General features: G+C 34.7%; 1 long non-coding RNA gene across 1 annotated transcript; it reads left to right on the top strand.

The window, feature by feature from the left end:
• Positions 1-420: 420 nt before the first annotated feature.
• LOC127864220 (uncharacterized) lies at positions 421-4,045 on the top strand. The gene is made up of 4 exons (XR_008041587.1): positions 421-500; positions 1,303-1,403; positions 1,632-1,739; positions 3,909-4,045. It is a non-coding gene; the product is annotated as an uncharacterized LOC127864220 (long non-coding RNA).
• The last annotated feature ends 7,813 nt before the right edge of the window (positions 4,046-11,858 follow it).

The raw sequence follows: 11,858 nt of genomic DNA, 5'->3' as shown, positions 1-11,858 counted from the left end.
GATAAATTGTCCCAAAATACTGAAAATTGCTAGGACATTTTGTCTGCTGTTTGTCAGCAGTGACATTTTCAATGATATCCAAGATAGAGAGAGATCCAATTACCCAAGTTTACCCAAACACCAGCGTCAGGTGTGATAAATTTACTCCTATTTCAGCACATTTACTTTACTTGGCTCTCGTTTTATGAAAATATTCATTTGAATGCCAGTGCTTTAACATAACAAATTTTGTGACAAAAAATAAAAATACCATTATAAATAGGAACAATTAAGAAATTAAGACATAACATTATTAAAGTGTTGTAATATATATGGTTTTAAAGATGTTTGGTTGAGTCTACTTTAAAAAGGTGGTTTAGTCTTATTTGAAAAGGATAGTACACTTTTAAGTGTGCAACAAAATCTCAGAGACTTGACATTCGAAGTTTTCAAGCGAGAATCAAAATGTTCCATGAAATGGGGCGCAGAAGACTATGAGGAAAGAATTATTATTACCAGAGGTATGTTAAAATTTGCTTTTTCTTTCATCAAAATATGTATTTAATATGTTGACAGTATTTGGCTTTGTTTGTAAATTTGTTTAAAATTGAAACTTTGGTTGTGCATATTCAACTTATAATGCATAAATCATAGTTTCCTAGTTTTTGTAACAATGACCTTGACCTTGAAACGACTGGTCCCCTAATGAATTCCTATGCTAGGTCTGTATGTAAGCAATGAATCTGCATACAAATGATATATGCAGTATCGCCATCCAAACTCAAGTTATTGAGCAGAACTTTTTTTTTAAGTCACCTTAGCACTAAATGATCATGGTGAGCTATATGATGTCAGTCTATGTATGTATATATAAGATCTTTTAAGGAGGCTTTTAGATCACCTGAACACAAGGTTGTTCTTATTGTAAGCTTTTGTGATTGCCTTTTATCCATTGTGCCTCAAACATTTACCATGTAAACACTGTTGTGGAAATATTTAATGTCAAATCTTTATGAAACTTGTTTTGAACATTTTTTTCAAATAATAGCACTTTTGCTAATCTTAAAAAAACAACAACATTTGTTTGAATGGTAATACGCCAAGTTAGGAAATGGTTCCTTTACATACAAAAACATAGACACCAAGGTAATTCTTCCTTGTATTGCTATAATGAAATCTTCTGAACACAAGTGACAAACTGCACAAATCAATTGAGTTTAACTTTGGGTCTTTGGTACTGGTAAGCTCAATATTTTCCTTTGACCCTCATTTTTTTTGCATTAGCAGACAAGTTAAAAAAAAATAATGATTATAATTTTCCAGATGGTTCAACTGATGGAACATTATCCAACGACAATAAAAAGATTTGGAATGCGCAAGTTTTGCAGTGCTGCCTTTTACCTGATGGTGAAACTTAGTTCCGGGTATGTAAGGTATTAAAGTAAAAGTTTTTTTCATATAAGTCTTTTTTTATTAGTCTTTTCGAGAAATAAACATTGATTGTATCATCATAAAGCATACATAACTTCGACAAATGCTTCAATTTAACGTTTGATTAGCAATGTTCACAGATTTTGATTTAGATCAACTTCTGTCTTAAAATATATTTTTTAGTTAAGTGGAATGAAGTGCTTTCATTTATTTTTAAACAGCCATAAATCCGAGGGAGACACAAGAACGGTCAAGAGGTCAGGTTCTGGCGGGGAACAAGCATGACATAAAGCCTGTGCTTGATGCCGTCATCATTTCTGCCTGCAAAGGTACATTTTGTCTTGGTTTTTTTTGCTAGGTATTTAACATAATGAAACAGTGGTAGGAATTTTATTTAAATTTATGACCAGGTTTTCAAAGAAGATAAAAAATGAGATTATTAAATGCGGGTAGGGCGTATCTGGTCAATACCTTAAGTTTGTCTAGACTCAATTGATGACCTTGCATTGAGGCCAAGATAGGGATTGCATACAGAGCCCAAATGTGTCACTAAAAATAAACAAGAAACCGTCGGAGACGGGTGATGCTCCCCAAAGTATTTTTTTGTCACAATATTGCACTATATATTCAGATAAAAGGAAACGTCTTGAGGGCACAGTAGTTGGGGGGACAAATTTTTTTTTTATGGAAAATTTCAAAAGGCCATAACTCTGTGAAAAATCATCCAGCCAGAACCCGCTGATAATATGCACATCTCTTCTTGGTAGTGAAGCTTCCCATAAAGTTTCATTGAATTCCGTCATTAGTTGCTGAGAAATAGCCCGGACAAGAATTGCACTATATGTACAGTTAATGGAAAATTTCAAAGGGCCATAACTCTGTGAAAAATCATTCGGCCAGAACCCGCTGATAATATGCACATCTCCTCTTGGCAGTGAAGCTTCCCATAAAGTTTCATTGAATTTCGGTCATTAGTTGCTGAGAAATAGTCTGGACAAGAATTGCACTATATGTACAGTTAATGGAAAATTTCAAAGGGCCATGCCTCTGTGAAAAATCATCCGACCAGAACCCGCTGATAATATGCACATCTCCTCTTGGTAATGAAGCTTCCCATAAAGTTTCATTGAATTCCGGTCATTAGTTGCTGAGAAATAGCCCGGACAGGAATTGCACTATATGTATAGTTAATGGAAAATTTCAAAGGGCCATAAGTCTGTGAAAAATCATCCGACCAGAACCCGCTGATAAAATGCACATGTCCTCTTGGTAGTGAAGCTTCCCATTAAGTTTCATTGAATTCTGGTCATTAGTTGCTGAGAAATAGCCCGGACAAGAATTGCACTATATGTACAGTTAATGGAAAATTTCAAAGGGCCATAACTCTGTGAAAAATCATCCGACCAGAACCCGCTGATAATATACACATCTCCTCTTGGTAGTGAAGCTTCTCATAAAGTTTCATTGAATTCCGGCCATTAGTTGCTGAGAAATAGCCCGGAAAAAAATTGTGCACGGACGGACACACGGACGGACAGACGAAGGGGCGACTATATGCTCCCCCCAAAATAAATTTTGGGGGAACATAAAAAGGTTAACTTTAGCTTGGATGGAGGTATTGGACACAAATTGTGTGTTAGCTTTATCCTTTTTACAGCCATTCTCACCCTTCCTCTGAATGAAGTAGTGCAGTTGTCTGTTACTCAACTTACTGACATTAGTTTAACTGTTTGGTATAATAAGCACTTGGTCCTGGTAAACCAGCTATTCCAGGATACTTTGAGTTGGTTAACTTAATGATATGACAGGCATATTGTTGATATGCTGTTGACAACAGCCAATAATCCAACAAAATCAAACAATAATGCAAACGTAGAAAATTTAGTTGTTTGCAGTTTAAGTCGGATCAAGGTCAAAGTAACATTTACTAAATACCAAAAAACTATTGGGATCGCATTTTAACTTTGGGTCTTATTAATACTAGAATCAAACAATGGTTTGAAATTCAATTGGATGTTTGTGCTATAAGTGAATTTTGTTGGACTGGCACTTGATGTATGATGTCTTTAGTACAGGTATGGCATTACTGTTTGAAACTGAGTAGTTAGAATAAATTGGTTTCAAAATGTATCAGTTTTTTAGCTCGGCTGTTTTCGGAGAAAACCGGAGGTATTGTCATAGCCAGCTCGCCGTCCGGCGTCAGCCTTTCCGACGTGCTTAAACCTTGACATTTTGCTCTAAAATCAAAGTGCTTTCACCTACAACTTTGAAACTTCATATGTAGATGCACCTTGATGAGTTCTACACGCACACTTATTTTTGGGTCACTAGGTCAAATGTCAAGGTCACTGTGGCCTCTAAAAAAAAAAATATATCTGACAAGCTTTTATTTATTCAAAACTGCACCCGCAGCCGAGCGTTGGCACCTGTTATGCGGTGCCCTTGTTGAGGAATGATATAAATATGTAAATGTGTAAACATTAATTTTTTTTCGATAGGTGATGTCTGGATGTGGTGCAAAGACCACAGCAAAACAGTGCCAGATGACACCTCCTTCAACAAGGCAGTGACACTCCAAATAGACTACTCCAGGAAATAAATGAAATCATCTTGTTTAAATTGAGACTAAAAATAGGGGGTGATTTTTTTATTTTTACCCTGTCATAATGTGATCAATTCAACAACAATACAAATATTGGTACTGTCAGTATATTTCATTGTGTACAGTTTATTGTTTACATTTTATAATCTCATAAAAAAAAATGTTATTTATTGATGGTCTGTTTATTTTGCTTTTTCTTCCTGCATACATTTTTTGTACAGAAAATTTTCTGTACAGAATTTAATATTAAATAGATCTTATTCTGCACAGAATTCTATTCTCACATTTTGGTTCTCCCCAGATTTAATTCTACCAGATTTTTTTCTGCCTCGAACAAATTCTGCTTAATTTAAATAATTCGTAAAATCTGTACAGAATTCGTTCTTTGTTTATATTGAAAAAATCTATGAATAGAAATCTGGTTCAACTCATTTAAAATGGACTCCAAATATTTTCTGCACATATTCTACACAGATTTTGTGTATTTTATTCTGCACATAATCTGGTTGCAGTCTGCCCAAACATTTTCGTACAGGTTGGAACACTCAAAAACTATCATAAGGGTACAGTAAAAGGACAAGTTGCATAACTCTGGTTGTCATTGTTACGGAATTATGGCCCTTTTTTGACTTAGTAACTTTTAATATATGGTTAAATTTTGTGTTTCGATCCACTTTACTTCTTAAGTATCAAGGCTATTGCTTTCAAACTTCAAATACTTTCATGCTATCATGAGGTTACTGTACCTGGCAAGTTGAATTTTACCTTGACCTTTGAATGACCTTGACTCTCAAGGTCAAATTATTAAATTTTGCTAAAATTGCCATAACTTCTTTATTTATGATTAGATTTGATTGATACTTTGACGAAAGTGCTCTTACCTGACATACCACAATAGACTCCACCCAAACCGTCCCCCATGCCCTCCCCCCCCCCCCCCTCCCCTCCCCCCTCCCTATTTTTTTTTAAAGATCATCTCACAAATGACCACCACACCCTCACACTATATTTTTTTTTTTAAGATCATCTCCCAAATTACCACCACACCCTCACACTATACCCCACCCCTCCCAATTTTTTTTTTAAACGGTTATGTTTGAAATACCGTCCAACCATCGCACCCAAAAAATCCCCCCCCCCCATCGCCCTCCCCCCCACCCCCCCCCCCCCCCGCCCCCGTTTTTTTTTTTTTTTTTTCGCTTTTTGGGAAGATAATGTAATAAATGTCCACAACCCCACACTATACACCCCTCTTCACTCCACCCCTCCCTCCTTTGTGATTGAAAATGAGAGTCCCTTCACCTTTAAAAAGAAAATAGATGAGCGGTCTGCACCCGCAAGGCGGTGCTCTTGTTAGGTTAAGAGGTCAAATGTCAATGTAACAGAGGCTTGTAAAATGAAATGTGTTGATACACAATATCTCAAAAACCCTGTTTTCTATGATAAACTTAATTGAAATGCTGGTAAGTCGAGACGCCTATCAAATTTGATGTCACTTGTCAGATGGGTCAAGGTCACAGTTGCTTGTAACCTAAGACCAGTTTTTGTCAGCAGATTATATGCTGAGAGTGCTTTCTTCTAGGATCTTGAAAGTAAGTTATCTGAGTTCTTTAGAGGAAAGGAGAAGCCGTTTAGTTTTAGATACACCGACAAGAGGTGAAGGTCACAGTTGCTTGAGCAGTGCTCCAGCCAGCTTTTCAAAATAGAGGGGAGCTTCCCCAAAAAAGGCACATTTCACGCGTAATTTTGCAAAATAGGGCATTTGGTTATACATATACTTAAGTATATACTTTGGTTATACTATATACTTATTAATTGTAAACACTAGTGCATTGGATGACTTCACCAATTGTATGCTGTTCCTCATTTTGTGTAATGAAATTACAATAAATATATAACTATCTACATTTGCGCTAAGGAAAACAACTTAGGAGCCAATTTCCTAACCGACTTGGGCTAGCATCTGACTTCACGCTTTAGAGATATGTAGATATAGTATTTCTTTCTTGTGTGTGTGTGTGGGGGGGGGGGGGTTTTGATGTTTTTATCACCTATCCTCATTGAACTGCATGTTAATCTTTCAGGTTCCAGTTTCAGCATCAGTGGCCTTTTAGAAGAAAATGAAATGAAGAAAACATGAAATAAATTCAGGGATTTCACTGGGTCAAAAAAACGTTGTAACTGTCACTACTTAAATTCGTTTCTTTAAATAACTTTGAGCCAATGTTTGTCCACAATAATAATATTAATTAGAACAAAAATCTATATTGACAAATTTAAAATCTAAACAATGAACAATGTCACCATGAAGTACCATCCAGTCTGGAGATTAAAATGAAACATTGTTATTGTTAATAATAGGATATATTTATTTCACAACAAGTTATTTCAACTAATGTCAACAATGTTGACAGTTTTGTTAGGTCGCGAAAATATATGACAATATCAACATTACATTTTACTTGCAGAGTGATAAATCCTCCTTCCAAACAAGTTCTTTATTTGTTGAAATAACAACTGTCTGCCCCTATTCATTTTAAATTCATCATGATTGAGGACAGACAGTGTTTTAAAGTTCAGAAATAAAATCCAAACACAAATATGTTTCCATTCCGTAATTTGGGACTTAAAAATAACGGCATATTCGTATTAAAAAAAGATGATTAATTTTCAAGTGTTAATAGGTATTTTGAATTAAAAATCACTATTTTTGCAAACAAAAAATTATAGCCAAAGAATTCAGAAGTTTTAAAAAATCAATAGTGCTGAGTTTGATTTCATTCAGTGTGATTGTGCCTAACCAAGCATGACCTCCGAGATACTGTAATCTTTCACAGCATGTTACTATCGTCTGCAACAAAAGGCTAATAGGTGATCTGATAACAAACCATGGCCTTGGCACTTGTTTGTTCACAATGTGTTGACTTAATACACCCCAGGCAGTCATGTAAGGGTGTTATCTGTGTATTCATGTCGATGTTTTTGGCGATTGCCTGAAAGGAGGAATTTAGAGATTAAAAGGGCATTTGACAGAAAAATAGAGGGGCACTTTTTAAGTGGGCAAATTTTAGAGGGGCGCAGCGCCCCTCTATTTATTGCTAGCTGGAGCACTGTTGAAGCATGAAAACACTTTCTAGAAAACACTAAAGGGTAGGATCATATAAATTAGTATATTAGTAAGGCTGAAGAAAATATGAACCCCAGCAATGTTGAGAGTTTCAGATCAATTACAGGTCAAGGTTACAGCAACATTTAGTATTAATAAAACTTTATTATTTTCACTTGTGAAGAGGCATTATTATTTTCACTTGTGAAAGGGCATACATGTTTTATATCATGTATTGTTGATTGTGTACTAGAGTTTGCATAACTGTTATGCAACCAAATGTTGTTACTGATATTTACTTGCATGTATAGATGATGTACATATGTTTAACCTGAGTAAGCAGCTGAAATGGTGCTAAGGCCAGACACTGGACCTGTACTGACCTTCGTCCTGCCTAGAAAAAGTTTCCTAGATTGGGACTTTATCTAATTTGACAATTGCCACTCACCATTTAGCCAATTTTAGTTGGCATTCACATCAAAAGAATGTATACAGATTTAAGAGATTTTGCATACAACCCAACTACAACAATGAATGTTTGTAGTAAGTAATTGTCTGCTGCAAGATGTTTATTAAGTGGTAGTTATTGTCTGTACCATATTTTAAATGACCCAAGCAGTGGAACCATAAACATGTAATTAAAGTATAAAAAAAAACAGTTGGACATATTTGTAAAAAAATTTTCAGGTATGTTGATTGTTTAACAAAATATTAAGGTCACACCTTCCTCAGTAGCTAACTGAACAGGGGTGTGATTTTTCCGCGGATCCGCGGATTTCCGCGGATCGGGTTGTCCCGGATGTCACTTCTGAGATTTGCGTAAATTCGTTTAAAAAAATGTGGGGGAGAGGGGCTACCACCGATTCCGCGGACGTATTTCATAAGCGGCCCGAAATATCCGCGGCCCGCGAAATCTCTCCGCATTTTACACTGGTAGATTCTGCCTAAGCATTTTTAAAACGAGCCATATAATTGGCTGTCGTTTCCCAATATTCCAATTAAAATCGTGTTCTTAAAATGCGCTCTGTGATTTGTTTGCAAATGGCGCCGTTGTGAAGAGAAAATTAAGATTATTGAAATAAATAGCAATCGAATAAACGACTGACATCACCTAGTCTGAGAGGAATAATGAAATGTGTTTGTCAAAAAAAAAAGACTACGTTTTAGATACAAGCAACACATATTTTGTTAAGAAATGTGCCCACTGAATTTGTGTCACGGAAACCAGTGTTTGCAAATTGGAGTGTAGTCTACTCGCGAAGTAAAACAATTTAGAGAGTATCGTTCGAACATGGAAATAGACAAACATGATTTGATTTTTATATGTCTGTGGGTCTGTGTATAATCAGATTCATATGCATATTCTGCTTTATTATGTTTGTCACGCTGTTCAGTTAACTAAAATAGCTTTGAACTGAGTGAAGATGTGAAATGCAAGATATTGAAAGGTAAACAAATTAAATATATTAATTTAACTCAGTTAATACATCATTAACACCAGAAGAACACTCAAGTGTGTTTGTTTATATTTAGTATATTAACTGTCATTCAATACATTGAAAAACTGCTGCTATTGATCACAATAAATACTTATTAAACTGTTTACTTTGCATCCTCAGTATGATTAATGTGAAGTTTAACAGGTTTTTATAAAGAAATATTGTTATGAAGTTCAAAAAGTTGTTTATTTTAATGACTGATTTTATGTTTGTCATTGCGTTATGCGCGCCATTCGCGTAGTTAAAATCAGTCAACAGAATTTTCCTCCCCTCTGACTTTGCCTCAATCACACCCCTGCTGAATGACCCATCCACAACTAATTATTAATGCATCCAACACATTTGTTGTCAATTAAATACATACATGTGTTTACAACAGAAGTTGTATCACTAACGCTTTTGCTTTTTCATATTGCAATAGATCAGTTTACGGGTGACGTCAGGCGCACCTGCATGTTTACATCCGGACTACATTGGTAGGCAAAAGAAAGACACAATCAATGGGAAGAAATAGAGCGTGATCGTTTTTATTTAAACGATTTTATGTAGATTTTATTTTTCAACATGCCAACCATTTGTTCCATTTTACTGAAACATAGATTAAAAATAAGCAATAAATAGATCAATTCCAATTATACAACATATAAAAATTAACCAAAATGGTATTTGTCTTGGAAAACTAACACGTTGACACATTAAATAAACATTTAATTAAATTAAATGCAATATTTTTCATTTCATTGTTTGCATCAATCGTAAAATCGTGTAAGCCTTTGTATTCCGGTGTTTAATTGCCCCTTTGTTCTGCATAAACCGATTATCTCGTTTTGATCAGATATTGTCCAGACTTCACTAACAATATGGTGTCATAAACCACACTGGGTGGCAGATGACAGTCCGGTCATTCAACACAGTTGAGGATACCACCATGCCTTCTCTTTCTGGAAGTATTAGGCAGTCATTTGGTTAAATAATTTACTGCCAAAATACTTAACAGTTGCTTAAATTAGATGTGTTACATATTGTACAAATTAAAAGTCATGTCCAATATGGATTATCAGAAATTTTACACTGTAAAGATATTAGCCCGTTTAATAAAAAAAAAGTATTCAATAATTATATAATTTACGTAGAAAACATTTAACGTATTTAGTGGGTTAATTAAAACTACGTCATTCGGAATGATTCCGTATGATGATTCAATGTTACGGCAATGGATGAACGACATCATAAAAACAAGAAATTATGTTTGACACCAACGGGTGTAAATAATGTTTAAAAAATAAAATAAAAAAAAATGTATATAGATATATGTGTGTTAAAATGTTAGATATGTGTCACGCATACTCACTAGTAACCAGTTTTCAATATACGTGAATACACAGTTCAATTCGCATCATGTAAAGTTGTGTTTTTCAGCTGTATGTTATATATTCCTCAAAAGTGTCATTCTCTGTACAAAACCCATCAAAATTAAAATTACATGTAAATACTTTGCTTATGATAGGGCTTTGAAGTATGCTATTTTCAATGCACCCCTTACACATTCTACACTGTAACTCCAATATAGTGCGGTCCGTTATAACGCTGTGTCCAATATAACGCGGGGGGTCCTTGGATCCCGTTTTTTCTCCAACCTTCCATTTCTGATTCAAACCAATGTTATGCATCTTCATGTATTTTCAGAAAATTCAAAGATGGCGGCGATCACAGCCTGCTTGCTTTATCCGTCCGTTTAACCGATTTTAATCGATTTTAATCGATTAGAAGTTAAACGACACGAGAAAGCTAACTGGTGTTAATCTCTTGTGTAATGTCAATAAAGGTCAATAAAGGCGTGAAAACTTGCGAGTCAGTGTTTATTACATGTATTCTCTATCAGAGCGGCTCAGTGCGCTATTTTCAATAAGGTAAGTGCAAGTGGAATAATTATCAAATTAAAGTTATTCAAAACGATTAAAACATTTTTACTTTGATTTGATTGCAGTTTGTCCATATGAAAGGAGCGGCTGTGAAATATACTGCGCACAACTAGTATACTGCGCAGCCAGAGACTCGTGCAAGCAGAGAAAGATGACGGAATATTTCACATTTCATAGCGAATAGATGAATTACCTGTTAATGTTTTGTATGTATCGTGTATTGTATAAACTTTGACAGTGTTATCGTTTATTATATGCTATACATGCTTGATAAATAAAAAGATCTTTGTTTATGTTTAATGTTTCTGTTGTTTCTGTACGTGTACGAATAATAAATTAAATAATCCTAACGATTTATTTACGTGCTAACGCAGTATACTTAACAGAGATTCACTTGAATTTTTGCCATTTATCAGAAAGTCCACGGAAAGCACGATTTTTACATGACGCGTATGACGCAATAAAACATTTCTTTGTACATGTGTCGTATTGCATTCAATCTAAATTTAAAGTCGCTCGCCCAATTAAAGCTCTGTCCCATAATGCACTGTACTCTTTTTCTGAAAATTGGCGTCGGCATATGGATGTGCTTATGAATCTCATATTTCTCGTCATAAATGTTAAAGATTATTTTTTTCGTAATTGATGTTGTAATTATATTGGATTATCGGATGCATGTGCACATTAGAAAAGCGGTATGTATTACGTTATCGTTCGATTCGGTTTATATGCAAGTATTTTCGGATGACAACAGAGCATGGCAATACACAGGACCTATATTATAGGCTATACTTTACCTGTTTTTATATCCCCCTGCAATAAATTAGCTCAAAACTTATAACGCTGTCCGTTTATAACGCGGTTGCGTGGCTTGGACCCCGTCATCCGCGTTATATTGGAGTTACAGTGTATCACTCATTTTTATCACACTAGCGTACTCATGCAATTGATAATTATTATTTTATAATTAAATGTATTATTATGGTAATTTATTAAAGCTTTTATGCAAAAAATAATACGGCTTATGCATAGAGCTCTTTGTTGTGTCAAATAGTCCGTCTGACTCAGTCTTAAGAAATCTTTACTTTGATACAAATGGCGCGTTGTTTTAAGATGCAAATAAATGTATTAATAAATTCTTTTTACACTAAATATTATATTTTTGAAATATTATTTAGGTGTTGTTTTTTCAGAGCTTCTTATCGATTTATTTACTTAACAAGTGTCGTTATCCATATGTTTTGAAAATCATGAAAATGAAGCATACGTTATACAACAACTTGATAAGTGTCTAAATGATATTATAAACTGGATGACAA

The sequence above is a fragment of the Dreissena polymorpha genome, chromosome 1 (genome assembly GCF_020536995.1).
Source record: "Dreissena polymorpha isolate Duluth1 chromosome 1, UMN_Dpol_1.0, whole genome shotgun sequence".
Classification (NCBI taxonomy): Eukaryota; Metazoa; Mollusca; class Bivalvia; order Myida; family Dreissenidae; genus Dreissena; species Dreissena polymorpha.
This window is presented reverse-complemented; position numbering and strand designations above follow the sequence as displayed.